The 22,604-nt window shown below is 54.0% G+C and overlaps 1 protein-coding gene across 5 annotated transcripts in view; it reads right to left on the bottom strand.

Moving 5' to 3' along the window:
• Positions 1 to 22,604, bottom strand: part of CMKLR1 (chemerin chemokine-like receptor 1) — a 152,166-nt gene that overhangs the window by 17,946 nt on the left and 111,616 nt on the right. For 2 of the 5 annotated variants that reach the window (XM_090063441.1, XM_090063437.1), the window contains exon 1: positions 13,756 to 13,935. The exons of 2 other annotated variants lie outside the window; for them this stretch is intronic. The gene's annotated coding sequence lies outside the window, so the exon portion shown is untranslated. Of the gene's footprint in view, positions 1 to 6,816; positions 7,172 to 13,755; positions 13,936 to 22,604 lie in introns of those variants that run through there. One more of the 5 variants, XM_090063438.1, reaches the window with a different exon arrangement.

Genomic DNA, 22,604 nt, shown 5'->3' with positions numbered 1-22,604 from the left:
TAACCTCTTGTAAGGGAACCCGACTGCACTGTAGCTCCATACAAGAAGGCATGTTTGTAAGGGTTGACTGAAGATTAGCCAAACTACCCCCCCAACCTCTGGGCTAGGGACAGAAATGACACATAAACTGGTACAAGTGATCAGAAACTGGTTCAAATCTGTAACACAACGGAAGTTCAGTGCGCATAAATCGCTTTCAAAATGGCTGAAACCTGTTTAAGATAAATCTGGATGGATGTAGTATCAGATCAAACTGATTTAAGTTAAATCGGTTTACTGAACTTCTGTCCCAGCTCCCAGAGTTCGTAGAACCCATGGCCTTGATTCAGAGCAGCGCATCGGTCCGTGCTTACTTTGAAGGCAATGGGATTCAAATGGAGGCTGACAGTTAAGGATGTGCTTATGGGCTTTCTTAGTTCAGGGCCTGGATTGGGATCCTCGCTGCCAGTCCTATGAGATCCTGAGCACTCTCCACTTCTAACCCCAGCCAGAAATCCCTCCAGAAGGGGACTTCCTGATTTATCCCAGCACTTCTCTTCCCTTTTGAGTGGAACATGGACACAGGAGAGAGAAAATACCCTGGGGGAAAATGCTGGGCACGTGTGTCCCAAACAAACACAGCCCAAACTCCCGCTGGCTGCAGAGGAAGAGACACCCAGGCAGGATGTGGGGCAGGTCCGCTTGGTTTTGGGACATAGGTGGGTATGTTTTTGGCTGACCCTTCTAGCTAATGCATTGACAAATCCTAATTGCTTCAGGAGTAAACCCTGAAATTCCTGCTCAGGGTCCAGACCCTGAGAGCAATCAAGCTCCCCTCCATGTCAGCAAAAACTCGCCTGCGTAAGAACAGGAGGCTGCATCCGTGAGACACCTCATCCATAGCCTGCGGGACACCCGCATCCTTTAGCTGCACACAGTCCAGGCTGCAGCAGGGCTGGTTGTGGATGGGAAAACTATGGGACGTCTGCTAATTGATACCATGGCACCGTGGTCAGACGAGGCAACCACCCCTGTGCCCAGGACCCCTCCCAAGCAACGCCACTGCATGAATTTCCAAAGAAGAGTTTTTGACTCTTGGGAAAAAAACCCAAAACCCATGTCCTGCCTTTATTTTTAACTCCCTGCCCATGTTTGCGGTTATTTTAAATGTTAGTCACCATAGCAACAACAGCTTCTGCACAGAGACCGGCTGCGCCGTGGCGTGGCCCAGGCCCTGGAAGGGCCGAGCGGGTTCTTGGCAGGATGCCTTGGCAGTGATTTCCTTCTACAGCAGAAGCCCCCAGACACCCCCGTGCATGCAGCAAGGGGAAACGCTAGGTTAGTGGAGGGGGAGGGAGGGCTGTGGGCTTGTGGGCCAAATTACATTTCCAGGCCACCTGCAGAAAGGCCCCAGGGAGGAAGGGTCAGAGGCACCAGGCTTATCGGTCCCAGGTACAGCAGATAGTAGCAGAGAAACACCGAGGGTAACTTGAAGACTTCCTTCTGTATCCCAGCCCAAAGGTATGCCATGGAAACCCGCGGAGAGGGGAGAAGGGAATGAAACGGCAAGAGCTGGCACCCCTTCCTGGCTGTCAGCAGGTGACTTTAGGATTCACCCTGGATTGCCTTAGCCGTGAAACAAAGGCACTGACCTGCCTGGCGGAGGGGAAGGGGGTTGGGAGGACTCCCTGGGAAAGCAGGACCAGACCCTGAAATGCAAGGAGCAATTCGAGTGCAAAGGATATGAAGCCACCGGTTTTCAATGCCAGCTCCCCAGGGATCTCAAGCAGACCTGGACACAGGCATAGGTGAACCGGGTGGCTGCCCAGGGCCTGGACAGAAAGGGGGCCCAAAAATGAAAAAAAAAATTACAACTGCAAAAATGTTTCAATTGTGTGCATGTACGGGATTGGAGATGTTATCAGTTAAGCATGAACTATTTAAAGACATCGATACCACAGATGCGATGAAGACTTTTGCAACAAAAAAAACATTATCCCTGACAAAAGGGGACCCGATACTAAAAGTCTGCCCGGGGCTGCCAGGAGTCTAGGTACGGCACTTCTCTCAAGGATGAGAGCTGACATGGGCAGTGCGTTACTGGTGTATGGCAAAGTCTCCCAAGGCTTCCCCTGAAATCCCTGGGCTAGAATAAATACGAGAGCAAGGCTTCCCCCCGGGGACTGCTGAAGAAACAGGGGGCCAAACCACGGCAATCAAACCCCTCTGAAGAGGTCAGAGGGAGAGACGATGAAGGGCGAGCCTCCACGAGTCCCATTAAACGCTGCCCCAACAGGCACCTCTGGAGGTGCTTTCCCATTATTTGCCTCCAGCCGCCTTTTCCAGCTCGCGGTGAATTGCAGCCCGGTATATTGCCTCTGCGCGCGCGTGTGTCCTCCAAGGACTCCCTGCTCAAATCTCATTTTGAGCTATATATATGTGCAATATATAGACAGGCGCTCGCATTCCCTGGGCAGTCGTGGTGTGATAAATCACAGGAGAGCAAAGGCAGCCAGACATCCTGGACTCCACTGAGCACCGCCGCTCTCTCCCCTCCCCTCCCCTTCTCCCCATGTACTATCTGCCCCCAGGGACGGCTTCCTCCGCCGCAAAAGGAGCCCTGGGCTGTCTGGACAGGCTTCAACGCTTCAACTGGGAAATAACCTCAGAGTTATTGAAGCCTGGTTATAGGGGCTGCTGGAAGGGAAGCCACGAATCCCCTTGGGGACGGCCCCGTGCCGTGGAAGGGGCTGCCTGCCATGTTCCTGCTCCTGCCCAGAGTTAACCCGCCTCTGTCCTGGCATGGAGAGCAGCTCCTCAGCAGCCCCCCTTTGAGCTCTGCTTCCACGCCTGCTTTCACCTTCCTCTTAACCTCGCTGTCTCCCGACAGCTTTGCTTGCAGAGGGGAACGATGAGTAGCGTCTGGCTGCAACCAGGAAGCTTCCTTGGGAATTAAGCTGGGGGCTGAAACCAGCTGGCCCTCCCCGGGAGAGGAAACGAAGCAAGGCAGACAGGCCACAAGCCACTGGGGATGGGGAGCTGCCTGAACAGGCTTCAGTGAGGGGAGGGGGCACCTGGACAAGCCACAGAGGTGCTGGGTGCTCTACCAAACCCTCTGCCCTGCTGGGCTGGGGCCCCCTCTCAACCATTACAGCCAGCAAGGGACTCGCCTTCACACCCACCCGGCGTCCAGCAATGCAGAGGGCAGAGCAAGAGGGGAGAAGTGCAAGCCTGTGGCTCTTATCCAGGCCATGATAGAGATGAAAGCCCAGCCCCCAAGGGCAGCGCCACATCAGCCGGACCCCGCACGGTGCGGAGACAGCAGGGAGGGAGACGTTACCCCCTGGTCCATTGCTAAGGAAAAATATAGCAAGCACTAAGGCTCCCCTGATGGTTTCCAAGTCCAGAAATTTGTTTTAGGCACACGAGCTGTTTTACCCAGACCGGCCCCTCCACCTGGGCAACCAGTAAGTAGGTTTGGGAGAGGCTGGGAAAGAGCAGAATCACATCACAGTGCTGTGGCACCTGCAGCCACGTCCCTTCCCCGCATCGGGGACCAGCAATGTGGCAGCGCTCTGGGAACGTCTCTTTATCTTGCCAGCTACATTATCCACTCCCCTCTGTTTGTTTTCCAAAATCATTACTTTCCGGTGGAGAGATAAGGCTGCGCCGTGTCTACACCAGGCTGATTTGTGTACTCGGCATCTTGCCTCTGGGGGGAGGAGGGCTGGAGTCATATAGGAAGGAGAAGGATGTCCGACCAGATCTGCTATACAGCGCGGAGAGATACCACTCGAGCGTCCCTCGTCTTGAGGAGCATCGGTTATCGCAGTCCCTGGGCTCTACACAGCCCTTGATCATTGACACCGAGGAAAAGAAGCTGAAGAGAGAGAGAGATGGGATGTCTGTGCAGCAAAATGGAAGATGTAAGGGTTGCATGTGCTAATCAACCCATGCTTCATTTGGCTGGGGCAAAACGGGCAGCAGCGACACGGGTGGGCTTGTATCCTGTTTGCTATGCGAGCACATGCTAACATGTGGTTGCACATGCTAACGCCCGTTGCCACTCATTTGCACTTCTGCCGTTCGCCTGGTCTGGGTGCAAAAGCAAAATCCAAGCTCGGACCACTGAGCGATTCTTCTTCGCTCGAGAAGGGGAGAGCAAACTGTCTCCTGTTACTTCCTGCCTGCCCGCCATGGTGTCCCTGCCAAACTGTCACACGCAAGTCAAACCAGAGTCAAAAGCCTCCATCCAGCTGCGCCCCCTCCTCGGCAGCAAGGTGCGAGCACGCCCCCGCAGCAGCCGAGGTGAAGCAGGCTCGCTGGGTGTCCTTTGACACGCTGGGGGTGCGCAGCACGTTTGGGGACGCGCAGCGCGGCGGGGATGTTGCTCTGGCCGGGATCCTGTGGTCCCTGCTGGCGTCCTGCCCCTGGGCGGGGGCTGGACTCCACGATCCTCTGGGGTCCCCTCCAGCCCCGGTGTCTAGGAAATCTATGAAGTGTTAATACCTAAAGCAGACGCCTGGTTCTGTGCACAGACCGGGTGGGCCGGAGGGAAATGCAGCCGTCTTGGTGTCAAGTGGACAGGAGCTGAGGAGATCCTGGCTCTGCCACACGCTCCCTGGGCCTTCGCCTGCTGTGCCTCAGGTCCCCAGCAATAATAAAGCGGGGACAAGGACATTAAGGCACTACAAGCTCCCTCTTTATCTAGCAATAAGACCAATGTCCCCAGTGTTTGGACCTGGCATTCAACATGGAGGTACCAAGGCTGGGTTCGGTGCCCGAGCGGGAAACTGAGGCACTGCAGCTCCACCAGGCTTCGATGTCTGTCCCCCACCGGCAAGCAGACAGACGCAGGGCTGGACGCTCCCTTGCCAGCCCATCCAGTGGGATAAGGCAGCTCGGCAGGGACAGAGAAGGGAAATACTTTGCTAACAAACCTGTGCCTGCCGTGTGGGCCCAGCTGGCTCCTCACGTGGGCCATGCCTGAGCAAACGCTCCTGTCTCCCAAACCGCTGCAACACGGGGCGACCGCGTCGGGAAATGACAGCGGCTTTCTCCCCATCAGGAAACATCTGAGGTGGTCACACGCAAAACCCACAGCTCCCGATTTCATCAGCCAGCTGCATCCCCATGCTCAGCCCTCCTCCGCTGGGGCGCTCTGGGTAGTCCCTAAAGGATGCCGGGGCCAGGCTGCGACTGCATCTAGAGATCAGATGGAGGCCTGGTGCCTAAAATCCCATCAGACGACTGCACGATGAGGCATCGCGATTGTTATACGGCGCTGCCAGAAAAGGCTCGGTATGTTGCAGTCTGATGCCAAGTCACGTATTAGTATTAATTACTCATAATGAGCATGCAAACAAGGCTGACAGCCCCTTGTTCTAACCCTTCCCTTCTCCTCCTGCGTGAGGATTATTAGACTGAGCACGCTGTAGCGAATGATTTAATGAACAGAGCAGAAATTCCCCCGTGGAAGACGCCGGCTCTGATCTCGAGGCTGGCCAGAGGAGCGCGGAGGCAGCTCCGGCAGGGGAGGGAGGGAAAGGTAAGAGGGGGCAATCTGTGAATCAGCACGCCTGGAAGACCACCCCCAGGACGGGCACGAGCAGCTCTCGCCCCCCGCCCGGAGACGCCGGGGCCCGCTGAGCTCCCTGGCACGCTGGGAGGAGAGGCAAATGTGATCGGGCAGGCTGGCCTGCCTTCCCTGAACGACTCAGGGAATCACCTGCACGCGGAAGAGCATCTGGCTGGCGCGCACGGCTGTTCGGGCAGCTCTGATGGCATTTCACACGTGGGGTTTGACAGGCCTGCGCTCAGTGATACGGGGGCACGGGTTCAAGGCCGGTCCCCAAAAGCTGACAGCGCTCACGGTGTTTGAGGTCCAGCTGGGCCCTGCTCCATTTCACCACCCGCCCGCCTCAGGCCCCGATCCCGCGGTGGGGTCCCTGTCTCGCAGGCGGAAGCTTAGGGCGACAGGCTTGGGACCACTGCGGTCATCCGGGGGTCTTGGGGGTGTTGGAAGTAATGGAGCCAACGTGCAGGGTATTGCATGGCTGAGTAGTAGAGTAGCTTGCCACTTTGGAAGAGAAAAGAGATGTGGGGCTGAGGGCGGTGGGCACGTTCAGGGCTTGAAGGGGCAGCATGGGTGGAGACCCAGTTGTCTTCCTCCTGTCGCTCTTCACTTGGGTTCATATGACCCCAGCAGTCTTTCCTGCCCAAGTGCAGGGGGGCTGGACCCGATGATCTGTAAGGTCCCTTCCAGCCCCAAACAACCATGAAACTATGAAACTTCAGACCGTCCCAAGTGCAGAGGGCTGCTTCCCTCAGGGCCTGTTACCCGCTTGCGGAGAGAGACGCACGGGGATGCCTTTGAGGTAATGTAGATTAGAGCCAGGCAAGTGAGCAGCAACTAAACAGAGTCCAGGATCCCAAAGTAGAGGGAGGGTGGAGGAGTGGCAGTCCCATTAACCCCATTTTACAGAGAGGAAAACTGAGGCACCGCAGCAGCACCAGGATCAAACAGGAGAGCCCAAGCCCCAGCCACCTGACTTGGCAACCTCGCAGGCTGGCATGGTGTAGGCGGGCTGGCTTGCATAGCCAACGGCATGCTGGGGAGCCACGTGGCCAGCTCTCCTCCTGCCCACTTTGCCCCAGCCTGAATGCCCTGATACCCGGTCATGCCTGCTTCTGGAGCTGTAGCAAGATGCTTAAGTGCTTTGCCCCCAGCATGCCTGGACTGTCCTACAACACCCCCAAAAGGGGCTCCCGCACCTGCAGAGCCCAAAAGCGGCTCTTCCAGCAGAAGGAGGGTGCTACCTTGTGCTGAAGCCATACCTGTTTTCTGGCTGGTCAGGTGCTGCTCGGCCTCCTTGCTGCTGCAAGGGGAATGCAGCCAGCATCTCCTCTCTCACGGCCACGCTGTAGGAGTTCAAGACCTTTTCCTCCCTCGACTGTCTCACAGGCTCCCCAGAGCACTGGGGACCCTCTCCGGACTCCTACCCTGCTGCTGCATCGCCTCACCCTGCAAGACGGAGAACTGAAGGGAGGGGTGGACACAGGCACTGCCCTCTTCTCCCAGCCTGGCTCCTCAGCAAGACCCACAGCAGCTGGAGACCCACCCCACGACCTGCTGGCCTCCGCATGCCAGCCGTCATTGGCCCGTCTCCGCGTCCCCGCTTCAGTGCCAACGCACTTAATCCCAAATCCATGTGAACATAACGAAATAAACAGGGGAGGCCACAGAAAAAAAAAAGGCCCTTGTGGTGTCAAGGATTTGAGAGCAAAACCCAGCAGCGTGACTCACTCTGTTTATCCAGGCAGGCAGCACAGGGCCTGGCACCGCACCGGGCTCAGTTTATTCCTGCAGAGGCTTCCAGCCCCGGAAGAGCCTCCACCCACCCCGGCGGTCAGCAGCCACCGGCCATGCCCTCGCCGCCAGCTGCAGAGACGTTGAGGCTGGAGGTTGTTCTGAACTCCCTTGCATGCACGCGGAGCAGGGCGCGGGCGCGCAGATGGGGCGAGCGGTCCACAGAGCTTTTCATCGGCGAGGAAAAAGACCCTGTTGTTCTGGCTCACGTGCGGGTCAAAGCCCAGGCAAGCTGAGCTCTTGCCTTGCACTGCGGTGCCTCTGGGTGGGCAGTGGATTCGGTGCCTAACGCGCCTTCCCAAAGGGGAAGGGGCAGAGGTGAAAACCTTCCTATGAAATACGAACTTGCATTTCTACCCAGGAGAACTTTTACAATCTTCTCTCCTATGCCAGATGATGGGTGTTTGTGCCTGAAAGCTTGCAATTAAACACCTTTTTCTGAAAAAATCTAGTTGGTCTAATAAAAGACCAACTGGTTGTCAGACCAACCTGGTGCCTCCTACGACCAGGTCACCAAATCCCTAGACGCAGGGGGAGCAGTGGACATCGTCTTCCTGGACTTCCAGGAGGCCTTCGACACTGTCTCTCATCCTGTTCTCATTAAGAAACTGGGGGCTGTGGTGTTGACCCCCCCACAGTCAGACGTGTTGCCAACCGGCCGGAGGGCCGCACTCAGAGAGCGGTGGGGGACGGGTCATGCTCGACCTGGAGGGATGTGGGCAGTGGGGTCCCCCAGGGCTCGGTCCTCGGGCCCGCACTGTTCAACATCTTCATCAGCGACTCGGACGAGGGGGTAAAAAGCACCTGTTGAAATTTGCTGATGACACTAAGATGTGGGGGGACGTGGGCACGGTAGAGGGAGGAATAGGCTGCAATTGGACCTAGACAGGTTACAGGGGTGGGCGGACGAGAACAGGATGGGATTCAACACCGACAAGTGCAAGGTGCTGCACCTGGGGAGGCAGAGCCAGCACCATACCTACAGGCTGGGGAGCTCCCTTCTCGTCAGGGCAGAGGAGTCATTGATGCCAAGATGAACACGGGCCGGCAGTGTGGGGACGCGGTCAGGAAGGCCACCCGCACCTTGTCCTGCATCCACAGATGCATCTCGAGCAGGTCCAGGGAGGTGACCCTCCCCTCTGTGCGGCACTGGTCAGGCCGCAGCTGGGGTACTGCGTCCAGGTCTGGGCGCCGCACTGCAGGAGGGATGTGGACAGCATGGGGAGGGTCCAGAGGAGGCCACTCGCATGATCCGGGGGCAGCAGGGCAGGCCCTATGAGGAGAGGCGACGGGACCTGAACCTGTTCAGCCTCCACAAGAGAAGGCTGAGGGGGATCTAGTGGCCTGTTACAAACTAGTCAGGGGGGACCAGCAGGCACTGGGGAGTCCCTGTTCCCCGAGCACCGCCGGGAGTGACCAGGAATAACGGCCACAAGCTGGCAGAGGGGAGACTCAGACTAGACATCAGGAGATGCTACTTCACGATCAGGGCGGCTAGGGTCTGGGACCAACTTCCAAGAGAAGTGGTGCTGGTGCCTACCCTGGGGGGCTTTAAGAGGAGGCTGGACAGACACCTCGCTGGGGCCGTTTGACCCCCGTGCTCTTCCCTGCCATGGCAGGGGTCGGACTTGATGATCTGCTCAGGTCCCTTCCAACCCGACCAACTATGAAACTAGGAAGATAACGCTTCTACCATAAGTCCTGATTGCTTTTAGACTCAGAGGCAACTTTAGCATCATGATTCTGGTGCCAGCGTAAGGGCCAGGCCGCATGCTGGAGGAATGGCTCCAGCACCCATGAGCTATTTCTTGGAAGCAATTCAAACCCTGGTCTCCTGTGCCAGTGACCTCTCTGTGCACTATAACCACCCAGAGCCCCGCTGTTAGCATCAGTGGACTTATTCTAAAGCAAAGGAATGAGCCAAAAAGCACAAGCCCTGGAAAAGCGCCCCTGCATTGCTCCTTTCTGTCCAGAGAGCAGAGCAGAGCTCTCCTCTCAGCCGTGGGGGCTCAAGACCCCGATGGCTGACGATATTTGCTTGCCATGCAGCAGTGCCGAGGAGGATGGATGGGGTAGATGGTGCGAATGGAAGGGAAATATAATAGTGAAGCAATTGCTCCAGGTAGCGCCGGCTGGAGGAAGGAGGGCAATGGAAATGTGCAGCCAGAGGCACCATGCTGCCGCAGAGCACCGGGGAACGCAAGCTGGTGATCACGCCAATCAATAGCGCGCCATAAATAACAGGGAGCCGGTGCTTGGAGGCAGCCACCGACGTGACTGCATAACAGCGGCTCAGGCACTGGGATGCTTCTCTGTAGCATACCTTCTCCGTGGCTGGAGAACGCCCCTCCACCCCAAGTGGGGTGCGTGCTGTGAAGGAGGTGACCCTCTTGGCTCTCCCAAGAATGGATTTTTCAACAGGGCTGAAAATAATATGGTGACGGGAGTTACAGTTATGCAGGTTTTGATTACGCACCGCCGAGACAGATGGAGGAGCAAAAACAAATGCTCTGCCCGGTGCTGGGCCAGAACCAAGCCGCTGGCTCTGGGCATCTCTCTGCCTTTGGAAAGGCTCCGATCTGGACTCAAACAGGGCAGTTCAGGACCCGCTCACAGCTGGCTGGCATGTCCTGATGCAGGGGGAGTCTCAGAAGTAGGCAAAGTTCACAGCAGTGGCTCCCAGGCCTGGCACAAACAGGCCCCCCAAGCTAGATGGCTGCCACTGGAGCTAGATTTAAACCAGGCAATGAAGGTGAGAGAAAAACCACTAGGACTTGCCCTGAACTTTCCAGGCAAGAACGGGCAGGTCCTTCAGCTCCTTCTCATCAACAGATCAACTCAAGCCCGGTGCACAAACCTGACCCTGCCTCAAATTTCTTTGAGGGCTTGCCTTCATCTACCCCAAGTCGAGCCCCACTGACATCCACCCATCGCTCACACCGCATGATCCAGGGGCGTAGTTCATGTGAGCCAGATCCTGAGATGCCTCAAAGCAGACGAAGCCTTTGCTTGGACAAAATTCCCACTGAAACCAACTGAGTGAATAATGCTGGGGTTGGTCTGCTGATGACAGGGGAGGTTAAGATAGTGAGCTTTTGGCTCAGTAAATGTAACTGTTTAATAAATAGACCTATTTAAAAAAGGGGGGGGGGGATTCTTGGGCTCTGGAGAAGTATGTTTTTAAAAAAGCAGTTTATGCTTCTGCACTGTGCTGCCCTGGATGAGAACTGCCTCTGAGATAATAAAAGTTCCTTTTATCTTCTATTCTTTTTTTTATATTGGTTGCTATTAATTTTAGGCTCTCCTGGCATTCTGCAGCCAATAAAAAGGCCAATAAAACTCCCTTTTTTCTGCAACCGGTGCACTTCCCAGGTTCTACTTTTATACCCACTCTGTCGGCTGCAGAGAGGTAGTGCAGTGCAGCTGTCAAAGGCAGGTGGCACTTTTGACAATAGGTTGTAGCAATGCAAAACTGAGGACGGGGCATTCAGCTGACTTTACTGTATCTGGCCTAATCCTGCTGGAAGGACTCAGGATATTGCAGGGCCTCCCCGCTACGTAGAAAGAGGAAGGGAGTCTGTGGTCAGCATAGCCCACATAATCGTGCACCATCCAGTGGCCAGTTTCTCCAGCTTAGGAGGAGGGCTGAAGCCTTGATGGATGCTGATTTATAGCAAAAAGAAAAGGTAACTCTCTCCAGCCCTCACCACGAGCTGACCCATGGGGGTCACCATATTTGAACCACCATGGACAGAACTGGCCGGGTCGCTCCAATCTCCTGGTACAAGGCTGAGGTGCAACCTTGTCTTCTGCCTGCCGTGCCAGGCCCCGCTCGCTTCACCCGACTCTGCATCCTCTGTGGTTGATGCTTATTTTGCGGTCGGCAGCACTGCGCGCTTACCGTGCTTTATTAATAAAAACCAGAAAGGTATCAGACAAAGGCAATCTGTCTGCGAAAATGAAAGCCCAGGCAGCCTCTGCCCACACACGCCAAGGTGAGATCCAAATGCTGGGAGTGCTAGAAAAAGAATCTCCTTCGCTTTTGCGGGCTCCGATTCAGCAGGGTCCTTTAGGCTCACGCCTCACTTAAAGCACCCGAGTTGTCCTGTTGGTGCCGAGGAGATGGCAGAGGTCGAGGGCTGGATCCTGCTCCCCAATGGCAAAACTCATGTCGTGAACAAAGCACGGGTCAGCCACCCTGGCCAAGTGCAGCTGATGAAGCGCCGATGAGATGTGGGGAACTGTACCTTTAGGAGGCAGCTGAATCGAGGCGGTTACCTTTATGTGTTTTGCTAGGCTGATCTAGATCTCGTGCAGAAATCAGCCCACCGAGTCAGTAGGATGTTTTTAAGTGCACAAGTGGGGGCAAGGGAAGGGTCTCTTATATTTGCTCCCCCGTGTGCACATCAACCTTGCGGCAGCCCCCACCTCCTGAGGCAAGCGGAGCCCAGAAGTGGAGAGGCCCACAGCAGGCTTTCTGGGCTGGAGGGGAAAAAAGGAAATGGTCTTTTCCCCTCACTGGTCTTTTTGGCTGTGGAGGGGCTGACTGCAGCAGATGCAGCCGTGCCCGGCAGGGGCAAAGGCGGAGAGAGATCCCCTGCCCCTGCCACGGCTGCCAGGGACTCAAGGTGGAAAATCACCCTGGATTTCTTCCCATGAGAGCTGGAGCCCGGCATGCTCACAGCTGCAGGCAGCCGCTTGCACTGCTCAGGGCAGCCTCGTGCTGCCAAGCGACGGCAAAGAAAAGCTCCTCTGTTCGCCCAGCATCCTGCCGAGGTCAGCCCCTCCTCTCGGCACGCCGGGAAGGCTGGGAGACTCACGCACAGGCGCGACGCTGGTGTTTCCTCTGCAGTAGGGACGTGACCAGGATCGCGGCCAGGCCAGCCCCTCTCTTTGAGGCTCTGGAGCTGCAGAACCTCCCCAGCCCCTTCCCACCTGCTAACCACCCCCAAAGTCAGTGGGCAAATCCTCAGGGCCTGGCTCGGTTGCTTACTCAGAAGAGCTGAGACGGGACCAAAAGTTTGCAGAGGAAAGGAGTGAAGAGCTAACTGGGCCTGGCGCAGATTGCCCTTAGCCCTGGGACGTGGGAAGAGGATGTCAGGAGCTTCCCACCCCCTGCAAGGCAATGCCAGAATTGCCCCTACCCCTGCCCCAAAGGGGGGAAGGAGATGGAGGTCTACGCATGCACACCCAGGCTGGGCTGACCCAAGGAAGCTGGTCCCTGTCTGGTGCCCATGCGGTTCCCAAGCAAGGCCTTCAGCAAAATGCCACTGCTCAGCTCTAGGTGAGCTCACGAGTCTCCATCGACAGTTGTCTCACTTCCTTCCTCCAACCATGCAAATCACTTCTCACGTCAACAAGGAGGAAAAGGAGAGAAAGTACAGTGGTTGGGACAGCAGCATTCGGTGTCTGGTCCTGCCTGGCTCCCCCCACCAGACACCCAGCATCACAGATGCACGTGCAAGCGGACCCTGGCCAAACTTAGCACTTTCCTGGGCTGAGTTTTGACACCAGGCCTGGGCAGAAATTTCTCTCTGCTGTCTTTTTAGCCAGCCCATTCCCAGTAAAGAGGCAGCGGGGTTATATTCAGGGCTGTTAAGAGGGCTAACACTTCAAATCCCCCTCACCTGCCACTCTTTCCGATAGGCAGAGATCCTCACACCCTCCTCCCTGCCACTCACTTCTTTTCATGTAGGCTACAAAGGGGCTGCAGATCACAGAATTGCCCTTTTTTGTCCTACTTTAGATAGTCCCTAAGGAACCTCAGGTGAAGCAACCCTTTCCCCCAGGCAGATACATGCAGCAACTCGTCGTGCAACAACACGGCTGTAAAAGCAGCCTTATGTCTCGGTCCCCGCGCAGAGCTTGCCTCGGAGATGCTTCGATGTGGAAATGACCACACGCATCAGCATCAGATAATTGCACAGTCATTAACAAGGCAGCCCCGATGCTGGAGCAACATGAAAAAACCTGCTTAGAAGGACCTGAGTTGGGGGAATTGGGCTGTCCAGAAAGAAATTGTTTCTGCAACAAACCTAAAGGGAAAAAAAATCTCCCTTCCAAGCACAGCAGAAAAGAGCAGAGTCTACTGTGGGTCTCAAGTCTGCCGTGGCTTTGCAACTTCCTAGCCCTTGCAGATATATATCCCATTCCTGCAGAGCTAATTGCAAAACCAGGCTTTTTTGCTTGTTTAATGATGGTGGGGGGAAGACAAGCTGGGAAGCTGCTGGCACCCAGGTGAAATTCAAACTCAGGGATTTCTCCTCTGAAAAGGGGGAATGAAACCTCCCCTGGAAAGGATTTAGGAGCTGAACACTGCCCGCGCCAAAGATCCTAGCATCACAGAGAAGCCCTCCCAGGGATCATCAGAAAGGAATCCAGATTTAATAATGGGGATATATATTTACCTGGTCGGAGGCTGAGCAATTAGCGAGCCTGGGAGTTTCAAGATCACATGCCTCGAGCAGACTGAGCCTGGCTTATGACTGTCCCGTCCCACTTCTTTAAAATTAGGCTGACATCCCTGGCACATGAGCTCCGCACACGGTTTTGCAATAGCTGCACACGCAGCGATTGTTTCTTGTCTACCCCCCCATGCTGAGCGCTCCATTTTTGAACCAGAAAAAAGGGAGAGGGAAGGAAGGAACCAAACCCACCGCCCCTTGAGGCCTGATGTAATCGCCTCCTGGAAAGCAAGCCGGCCCCAGGCGCAAGGAAGTGGGGCTCGTGTGAAAATCAGGGGCAGGAGCGAGCATGCTGTTGCCAAACGAGATAACCTTGATCATGGACAACTGGACAACGTGGTTTGCCTCTCCCCTACCTAAAACATGGTCTTTGCTATTGCTTGATATTCAGTGACCTCCCCGTAGCCCATGGGTACAGGCAACATTTCATGAGTGCTGGGGACCCAGCTATGTCGAAGCCAGGTTGTGCGAATGGGCCATGAAGGATGTCTTCGCTACTGCTTTTTATTCCAGCCGAATTCACAAGGGAACTGGTGCCTCCCACCCAAAAACTGAGACAGGACGATGACATTTCCAGGGCACACAAGACACCTCCTCAAGGAAACCACAGGGATCCTCAGAACAAGGCTGGGACTTAGGAGACTGCTCTGCCACAGACTCCCCAGGGGACCTCATGCAAGTCACTTAGTCTCCGCGCCTCTGTTTCCCATCTGAATAGCATCCTATATCAGCAGCGAGCCATAAGGACAAGGACACTGAGGGGTGTGAGGTCGCTGGCAGGGCAGTAGAGCTCCCCACATAACTTGACCCCTGCCTATACCCCTTTCCTGTCCCTCTCGGCTCCACAACCACCGCCCAGAGCTTGCATGAGATGATGCTCAGGAGGGCGGGTGGCAGCCCCGCTGCACAGACCATCCTCAGCCCAGGCTCGCCCAAGCGGCTGGAGGCTTGCAGAAGCAGGCAGTGTGGACAGACAGACGTCTCCTCTCTGACACAGGCACAAGCCACACAGCCCGAGCGCTCCCTGCCCGCCCCTCCCGTCCGGAGCCCAGAGCAATGCAGGCCACTTCCTTCTCCAAAGGAAAAAAAGCCCTCTCTTGGCACAGCTGGAAGGAGGCTGCTGGGTGCCTGGACAACCCCAGTTCCCCTTTGCTTCAGACACAGCCAGGGCCGCCGCAAGGCCTGGAGATGCCAAGAGGCGCGGGAGCGGCCGTTAATACCCTGAGACATCCCATGCGAACAGCCCAAGTGGGGCAGGGGCTCCCTCGCTTCTCCCCGGGACCGAGCACCCAGCGAGCCAAGGTGCATCTGCAACATCTCCGCAAGCTGCTTTGCATCTCCTTGGCGCCCTGCGTCTGCTTCCAGAGGAGCAGCTCCAAAAAACCAGCCGAAACCGCGCAAAGGGCTCCATTGACAGACCCCATCTGCCGTCTGTCTGCATCTGCTGACCTCCTCAGGCTCCCAGCGGTTTGGCCTCCTCTCTCCATCTGGCTTTTATTTCACTGGCTCTGCTGCGGGGGAAGAGAGCTTATTGTCTCCCTTTCTGACATCACCCACAAATATGTACCTTGAGGACACGAGTGGGAGAAGGCAGGGAGCGCTCTCCCCAGCTGCATCCGCTCATTAGCACAGCTGACATTTTGCAAGGAGCAAAGAAGCCGCCCATCAGGGCTGCTGCGTTTGGTGCAGATGCCCCCAGTTGGGATTGAACTTGGGAGCTAAAAGTCTGAGCTTCTGCCCACCGACCAGGGTCCTTAGCTGGAAAGCGGGAGCACCTGTCTGCAGATGAGGCCAACACAACATTATAAGGCAATTATTTGTCACCTGCTAGGTTGCAACGGGCCATCCTTCTTTTCTCTTTCAAGTGGGTGGCGCGAGGAGACATCCCAGATATAGTGCCCCCGGTCAGCAGAGATGGGGCTCAGCAGGGGAATTCAATTCCAGCCTCTGGGCAGCAAAAAGCACCCGGTCCAATCGTCCTTTGTTGGCCTGCGCAGCCCCCATAGCAAACTGGTACAAAGATGTCAAGGTACATCAGCTAAGCAGCACCGAGGCAGCAAATCACACCGGATGCATGCGATGCACGGACACGTACCATCTGTGCACGCGTGAAAGCCGCTGCGTATATGCCGTGCGAGGGCTGCAATGTGTGGTCTCAGCCTTAAGAACCACAGGCCTCCACCCTCGCTGGAGGAAACGAATGCACATGTAATAAACCTGACCGCCTTCCTGGGGACCGCACCTGTAACCAAGCCAAGGCAAAGGGATTTTCTTTTTCAAACAGGAAGCGGGGAGAGCGGCTGGGAGAAACAGCTGTGTCTAAACCCTTCACGGCAGAGCTGATCCAAAAGGATCACGTCTAATCACTGAATGTCTCTATTGTCTCTCACCCATGGCCCATCCCAAATGGGATTTTTAACTCAAGCAAAGCACAATACAGAGGGATAAACAGCCCCCTACTGTAGAGCGTAGTGCTGGGAAGGGTTTCTGTAGGGAAGAATCTCCCTCCGGCAGCAAGAATCAACTCCCCTCTGCCTCCTCTTTTAGCCAGTCCTTTAAATCTCTCATTCTTACCCAAAACACAGAGCATGTGTAATGCAAAGGAAAAATGCAGCCATGGATTTCAGGACCAAGATTTCAGCCCTGGGGCTAATGCTTTGCTAATGAAGCACGATACTCCTACAGAAAAATGTAGGAACCAGCCTGAACGTACAAAGGACATGCAAGGGGGCGAAAGGGAGATGATCACTGAGCCCCTATCAAGACCGTCCCAGTGGCTCCCTCGGCTTTCTCAAAAATAGACAAAATATGAGAAGACATAAAAGCACATTGAGAAAGAGAAAAAAAAAAGGGGGTGGGGGGGAAGGAGAAGGGAAGAGGTAGGAAGAGCAACTTAAAGAGCCTTATAAACATTAATTAGGCCTCCCCAATTGCTGGGAGGCAGGTCAGGATGAGATCTGTTTGACGGATGGGTCAACTGAGACACAGGGGAGCTGAGGGACACACCAGAGGCCACTCAGAGAGTAGGTAGCAGTCGGGAAAAGCACCCAGGACTCCTGACTGGCAGCCCCTGTTCTGACGCGACCTTCTCCGTGACCAAGAACTTGGTTCCCAGGTGGATTTAAAAACGCGTGTTTTCTATTGAGCACATGGCGAGCGCGTCAGGGACTGTATGAAGGAGAGAGCCTCAGGAATCATTTTGTGAGGTCCCGTGAGCAGGATTTGCTTGTGGGAGTGACCCTTGGTCTGTCCATCTTTGCAGGCAAATGCAAGGAAGAAGACATCTCTTCCCCTTTCAGTGGTAACTGGGCTTCTTCTAAGGCAGCGCGGCGATGAACCTTTGTCCGAAGCCCCTTCAACAATAACATCCACCTTTCACAATTAGCATTCAGCACCAAGCCACTTCTCGCAGCCCGTCGGGGGCACCTGTAAATCATCCCAGGCCTATTTCCGTCCCAGGAATGAAGTGCCAGCGGGCGCATGGGTAAGATCTTAAAGTGTGATTAAGGAAATGGAGGAATAATGCTGCCTGGGCACAATTTGCAGGTGACAGCTGAAAATGCAAACCAAAGCAGGCCTGGAAACAGGCAAGGTAATTACTTTCTTGGCAGGACTTGCACCTCATTTAAACAAGGCAGATGAAAGCATCAAAGGCTCTGGGGGGCTGTTACAACCTGCCTTTCCCTGCCTTTGACTTCCCCTTAGTGTCTGGTTCAGAGAAAATAGGGTGGCCTATCATCTCCCTCCTGACTCCAGAAGTTCAGCCTCTTCCCTGAAGCTGGAGGAGGAATATCCCTTATATTTGTCTCCTTGGATGCTCCACCAGCTAGCTCAGCTTTTACACTAAGCTTCAGTGTAATAGCTGGGCTATATTATAGGCGCTATTGTTTATTACTAAACCCCTAATCCTTTTTTAAAGTATTCATTTAAGGTCTTTTTCAAGGTGGTATCCTGAGGACGGTGGTTCCACAGGCCAATGAAAAAGGACCTGGGGGTTACAGTGGGCAATAAGTTAAATATGAGCCAGCAACGTGCCCTCGTTGCGAAGGCTAGGGGCATCCTGGGCTGCATTGGTAGGATCAAGGGCAGTGATTCTTTCCCTCTATTCTGCACTGGGAAGGCCACATCTGGAGTCTGGTGTCCAGCTGTGCCCCCCCCCCCCAAAGGATGTGGACACATTGGAGCGAGTCCAACGGAGGGCAACAGAAATGGTTGGGGGACATGACTGGTGAGGCGCGGCTGAGGGAACTGGGCTTATTTAGTTTAGAGAAGAGGAGACTGAGGGGGATTGAATAACAGCCTTCAGCTCCTTGGAGCGGGGTTCAAAAGAGGATGGAGCTGGGCCCTTCTCAGTGATGGCAGGTGACAGGACAAGGAGCAATGGGCTCAAGTTGCAGCCAGGGAAGTTTAGGTTAGATATTAGGAAAAACTCTCTCACTAGGAGGGTAGTAAAGCACTGAATCAGGCTACCCAGAGGGGTGGTGGACTCTCCATCCTTGGAGGTTTTTAAGACCCAGGTAGACAAAGCCTTGGCTGGGATGATCTAGCTGCAGCTGGTCCTGCATCGAGCAGGGGGATGGACTAGATGTGACCTCCCGAGGTCCCTGCCACCCTCATTTTCTATGATTCTGCGATAATGAGATGTTGCCTTGAACTGTTACCATTTCTTCTATTGCTTACTCATTAAAAAATACAGCAGTAGTACTAAGGGCTGTGTTTCACGCTAGCTAGGAAGGCTTTAAGGCATTGAACGGGGATAGCCATGAAGCGCAGACACCATGAACTTTGTCCATCATGCCTCCTACTGCCTGAGTAGCCATGCAGCATTGACCCAAGTCCCAATCTTGCCTTTATGCAGCTTAGCATAAAGCCTGGAGAGGATTCTCTGGGGACAGATACCTCTAGGTATTCAACAGTCCTAGCTGGAGATGTCTAAATTGCATTAGTCTGGTACTACGACCGTCACGCATGAACAAGCAGTTCCTTGACAGTGATGCTGCTGGGGAAAGCTCTCCAGTACAGCTGTCCAAGAGAGAGGTGTTATTGTCTATTCAGGAGGGCTCTGGCTGACAATGTCCTCGTCCTGCCCTTGGGCAGGTTGGAATGACACAACCTGCGTTTGCAAAATTGCACCACAGAGAAACGCAGTGAAATACGGCAGTCACGGGGAAAGCATCCGCGGACCGTTCTCTGGCTGCAGTCTCTGCCCAGACCTGCATTAGCAATGAAAGCCCTGCCAGACGTTCTGGGACGTCCAACATTTCCTTCCAATGAAGAAAGAGAAATTCTCTAGATAGCCTTGGCTTCCTCTTGAGCATAAATCAGCATGTCAGCCCGCTGTGTGCGCTGCTAATGAGTCAAGAGAGCCAAGGGAAAAATTGCAATCAGGAGAGAGGGAGCAGGATAGCTTGGCCTGCCACTAAAACTATATTGTAATTTAAAAACACCCTGAACAAAGGGGAAATAATTCAATGGATGAGAAACGGCCAAGGGAAAGGTGTTGGCGCAGAAACATGTGCGCTCTTGACTTGGCCCAAGGGTGAATAGCCAATATAAAACTCACGCGCTGTCACCCAACAGGCCTTGGCCACCTTTCTCAAACAGTTTGTCCTGCTGTCCAGGATCTTGGTGCATACTCGGAGAACAGTGTCCCCTCAAAGGGGTAGGATATCTCCTAGGTGAAATCACTGCAAAATGCAAAGATACACTTCCAAAGACCCTGGGGTTTCAGTGATGCTGTGCAATAAGGGTGCCATGCTAGGATGGTACAACAGAATAATCCAACTCCAATTAACCGCATGTCCAATTAGCCACCCATTCTTCCTGCACTTCACTTCCTTCTCTGACAGCTCTATAACAAATTCCTGCTCTTTTGTGACCTGGGAGAGCTCAAAAAACACCCCCAACAGCCCTTCTACGTTTGCTTGCAAGTTAGCACAGGGTGCATATACACATGTATTTACATGCACCTAAATTTAACACGCCTTTTTTTAAGGGGCATTAAATTCAGGCTTGCATAGCAAAGTTGCATTAGCCCACATGTAGCCGCGCTAACGTGCATGAATGCGATGTGGGTCCATTGACACATGCTGCATTAATGGGCATCAAGAGTCTACATGTGGGCTAATGCGACTTAGCTAATCAGGCCTAAATTTGGTACTTGCTTTAAGTAGGTATAAATTTAGGTGGGATTCACCTAAAAATGCCATTTTTAAGGTGCATTAAAGGCATGCACGTGTGGACACGTGCCCTTAATGAGCCTTAAAAATGGTGATTTTAGGCTAATCCCACTTAAATGTTCAAAACGGCACAGAAGTCAGGTCCACGTATTGTGGCTATTCTGTGTTCTCCTACAGGCTGGATTTTGCCCCTTGAGGACTCACAGGGATGCTACTCTGATCTTGGCACTACAGTGGGCATTGGGCATCTATCTGTACATTGCCGGTGCCGTGAGAGCCCCAGCTTCCTAACATTTACATATTTGTGCTCAGTCTGATTATAGTTGAGGTCTGCAACTGTTTAGCATCTCAGCTGCTTGGATCCCATCGGCTAAACACACCGAGGTCTAGGAGACCGCCAAGGAAATGGAGGATGCTGTAGGAAGTGGGAATGAGGCATAGACCCAGCAGAGCGCTGTTCGTGTAACCCCTTGTAAACAGAGCAAAGGATCCCGAGCAAGGACAAGGAGGAGGAGGAGCCGGATGTGGAACCTGAATTTGGAGCCTGAGTGCGGAAGGGAATATATCTGAAAGCAAAGTCAAAGAGGAGGAAATGCCTGACATGGACCCTCCGTCTTGCAAAGCTGCCCCCTGCACCACAGGATGTGACTCAAGGGAAATTACTGAAGACTGAAGGGCATCAGGCTGCATTTGGGACTTCCTCACACCTGCCATCGTGGGTGATATTTGCCCCATTAGGAGAACCAGTGTAGGCAGCCTACTGGGAGCAGTGGTAGAAGCCTTCAGCCTTCTGTGAGAAGCCCCACAAGCAGCAACAGCTCCGTGGCTGTGCGCCTTACACACAGAAAGCCCCGACTTCCAACGCTGTGCCTGTATCCCGGCTAATCAGAGCAAGACCACAGCTCGAAAAACAGGAATCGGTGGCACTAACGTCAATCTTGTTTATTTTTGCACAATGACCTATTGCAAAAGCACCTCCGGGGTGAATCAGGAGGAAACTTGCTGACTGGACCAGCAGTGAGGCGGGGATTGCCCTAGGAAAAGGAGAACAGAATCTCCAGCAGATTCTTTTTTCCAGAAATGCTGAGGTGCAGAAATCAAGAACTTATCAACACGCTTGGCTTGCGACAGACAGAGTGACCACTCCAGGGGAAGCGTTCTGGGGCGAGACACAACCGATCCCAAATAGGAAGGCATTTAAAAAGTGAACTGGGCACAGCACTGAGGGATAGGGACAAGTTCTTTCCATTGGCAGGTTGCTCCAGGTAGACTTGTCCAGCTCTAGATTCAGGTGCCCGCCAAAATAAGTCCACAGCAGAGGACGCTCCATTTCCCTATCAGTAGGAGCTACTAGGGTGGGGGGATCAGATACGGTTAGGGTTTATGAGTGAGGGTGCAAATTAGGGGGGAAAGATCCTGAGAGACTGCTGGGGGAAGGTTGTAGCATCCACTGGTTCCTTGTAAGATGAAGCCCCTGTCCTCTTTCCACACCCCACCACTCCCGTCCTCCTTTTCCTGCTCTTCCTTTGCCCCTACCCCATGATACAACCTGCCTCAAACATGCACTGGATTGTACGAGCGCCTGCGGGAGCATCAGTGTAGTTTCCCTGAGGGACGTTCAGCACATGACAATACAGCATCTAGCCCAATATCCTGCCTCCAGCCTTGTAGGGAGGGTAGAAGAAACAGGTAGAGTGATCCGGGCCCTATCATGCCATCCCAGTTAGTAGCAGTCACAGGGATAAGGATGTCCCGAAGCCAGAGGTAACATCCCTGCCTGTCGTGTTTAATAGCCCCTGCCCTCCACAAAGGTAACTAATCTTTTGAACCCAGAGATATCCTGTGGCTGGGGGACTTTTGTGGAAGATGCCTAGATGACCTGACATGGGGGGCGGGGAATGGACACAGATCATACCTGTCTGGCGCTCTTAACCAACCAGACACATTAGACTGAGCTGTAGTTGTAATGTGGCTCCATTAACAAGCTTAGTCCTCCAGCAGCCATGAGTTCCACAGATTGACTGGACAGATGCACCTTTAAAGTCCTGCCTCCAGTTTCACTGGGCAAATTCTGCTCAGGCATTAGAGGGAAACACACAATGCCTTGGCCAGACCTGTTTCGGGGATGTATTTGGGAGCTGTGTTGGTCTGCGATAAAAATAAACGCAAAACTCTAGAGCTCTTGGCTCAGAGACGACCCCTTTTATGAGACCAGCTGGGAAATCACAAAAAAATGCCGTATCTGCACATCAAAGAGCAACCCACAATAACACTCCCATGGACCCAGAAGAACAGACTTCCACCTTCAGCTTCCTCTGTGCAAAAATGAAATGTATTTTCTACTTTTAGGGACTTTTTACCATCTTTAATTTTCCCTGAGCCTGAGGAAGTGTGTGTTTGCTCGAAAGTTGCCCAGACCTGGGCTTCATTATGTTCTCTGTTATCTGTTACTGGGAGCAGCTTTGTCAAGGCCCCTTCTACCGTCTTCTCTAGGGTAACCTGCAATACCTCCCTTCTAAGTCTGGACTTCTAGTGACCCCTCAATCTTTCCTGAGCCTGGCCCAGTCCAGATGTCCCATCCTATGGTCATTTCCTCTTCAACTTTCTCTTTCC

This window comes from Crocodylus siamensis, chromosome 9, assembly GCF_052110815.1.
Source record: "Crocodylus siamensis isolate JL-2025a chromosome 9, ASM5211081v1, whole genome shotgun sequence".
Classification (NCBI taxonomy): Eukaryota; Metazoa; Chordata; order Crocodylia; family Crocodylidae; genus Crocodylus; species Crocodylus siamensis.
The sequence above is the reverse complement of the archived record's forward strand: the minus strand, read 5'-3'. Positions and strand labels throughout refer to the sequence as shown.